Below are 2,636 nucleotides of genomic sequence, written 5' to 3' on the forward strand. Positions count from 1 at the left end.
TAAAATATTTCTTCTGCCTTAAAGAATATTCTTTAGAATATCTTCTAGTGTGGATATATTGGTGATAAATGTTCTCAGTTACTGCTGTCTGAAAATGACTTTATTTTACCATTATTCTTGAAAGATATTTCCACCAGATATATAGTTTTAGGTTGACAGTTATTTCTTCAGCCCTTGGAAGGTATTTACTTGTTTTCTGGTTACTGTTATTAAATAGTCAGTCAGCCATCAAATTGCTGTTTCTTTGTAGTAATCATTTTTTTCTCTCTCTGCTTGCTTTCAACATCTTACTTTTGCTTTTAGTATTCTACAGTTCACTGACTCATCTAAATTAGAATTCCTTCTTATTTATCCTGTTAATTTTGTGTCTTATCTTTGTCTTTCTTTAATTGAAGGGTCTTTCCCAAATTCTGGAAAATTCTTAGCATTTATCCCTCAAATATTGTTCTTTTCTAGTCTCTCTTACTTCTTATTTTAGGATTCTAAATAGGTATATGTTAGACGTATTTCACTATCGTGTATGTGTGTGTCTTATCCTGTCTTATACATTTTCTATGTCTTTTTGTATGTGGTCTCAAAAGGTTCAATTATACTCTCCTCTTCAGATTACCCACTAAATTTAGAGTGGTTTATGCTTGACATATTTTTTGAAACAAACAGATTACACGAATCCTGGTAGCAAACCTGTGTGAGGATTAACTTGTACAAATCATCAAAGGGGATATGCTCTCCTTTCAAGAAATGCCAAAGGTATGTCCTCTTCTGTGTGGCAGAGCTATTACTCATTTTCCATTGCGTTGAAGTGTGAGTCTTTGAGGTTCCAGTTTTAGCAGAGTCTTCTATTATATGCTTCACATTGAGAAGGTCCTAGATTTTATTTCCCATACATCAAGTCTTATGAACTTTGAAAACTGGGTTTCAATTCTCTTCTTCCTTTGCTTTCCTCTTTTTAATTAAAAAAATTATTGACTTCCTTCTTTTCTTCATCAAAAAGCCATGAGGTAGTCCTAAATGAGATGGTATGTTAGGGAAGCACTCTCCTGCAGGAGGGGTTGAACAGTCAGCAGGAGGAGAACATTGGATATATACAGGGAGATGGAGACCATGGGAACTAGCTTTCTCATCAGAGGAGGAAGTACAAATAGCAAAAAAGGGAAAAGCTAGAATAAACCTTGTATTTTTGGATGGGAACTTGAGATAACCATGTAAACTCATGGCTTTAAATGTACACTGAGTTAAATGTAAATGTGTTTTCTGCGAATATGTACATGTGCATATACACATTTGTTTCTTAACGTTTCCACTGATAGAGCTTGGGAAGAGTGACACTTCATTAGCATCATGCACAAGTCCCACTTAGACCATGGTTTCTGAATACTGTTCTCCGCTAAATGGAATCGGGGTTTTTGGAAAAAATAGGTGAATCCTGGGCTAGAGCACATGAATAGAAAGATGACCTTAGAATCTCTTGTATCAGAGTAATGAAGTATGCAAATACTGAAGGCATGGAAAAACAACACAAATGCCAACTTGAAGTCACTCACATTGGCTGAATCTGGGAAAATTAAAGTATCAAAACAAATAGTGGAAAGAGGGAGGAACCAAGATGGCAGAGTAGAAGGACGTGCTCTCACTCCCTCTTGTGAGAACACCAGAATCATAACTAGCTGCTGGACAGTCATTGACAGGAAGACACTACAATTCACCAAAGAAGATACCCCACGTCCAAAGACAAAGGAGAAGCCACAATGAGATGGTAGGAGGGCACAATCACAGTAAAATCAAATCCCATAACTGCTGGGTGGGTGACTCACAGACTGGAGAACACTTATACCACAGAAGTCCATCCACTGGAGTGAAGGTTCTGAGCCCCATGTCAGGTTTCCCAACCTGGGGGTCTGGCAACGGGAAGAGGAATTCCTAGAGAATCAGACTATGAAGCCCAGTGGATTTGATTGCAGGACTTTGACGGGACTGGGGGAAACAGAGACTCCACTCTTGGAGGGCACACACAAAGTGGTGTGCACATCGGGACCCAGGGGAATGGGCAGTGATCCCAGGGGAGACTGAACCAGACCTACCTGCTAGTGTTGGAGAGTCTCCTGCAGAGGTAGGGGCTGGCTGTGGCTCACCTTGGGGACGAGGACACTGGCAGCAGAAGTTCTGGGAAGTACTCCTTGGCTTGAGGCCTCCCAGAGTCTGTCAGTAGCTCCAACAAAGAGCCCAGGTAGGCTCCGGTGTTGGGTTGCCTCAGGCCAAACAACCAACAGGGAGGGAACCCAGCTGCACCAATCAGCAGTCAAGCGGATTAAAGTTTTACTGAGCTCTGCCCACCAGAGCAACAGTCAGCTCTACCCACCACCAGTCCCTCCCATCAGGAAATTTACATAAGCCTCTTAGATAGTATCATCCACGAGAGGGCAGACAGCAGAAGCAAGAAGAACTACAATCCTACAGCTTGTGGATCAAAATCCACATTCATAGAAAGACAGAAAACATGAAAAGGCAGAGGGCTATGTACCAGATGAAGGAAAAAGATAAAACCCCAGAAAAACAACTAAATGAAGTGGAGATAGGCAACCTTCCAGAAAAAGAATTCAGAATAATGATAGTGAAGATGATCCAGGACCTCAGAA

The sequence above is a fragment of the Physeter macrocephalus genome, chromosome 15, assembly GCF_002837175.3.
Source record: "Physeter macrocephalus isolate SW-GA chromosome 15, ASM283717v5, whole genome shotgun sequence".
In the NCBI taxonomy this organism is placed as follows: domain Eukaryota; kingdom Metazoa; phylum Chordata; class Mammalia; order Artiodactyla; family Physeteridae; genus Physeter; species Physeter macrocephalus.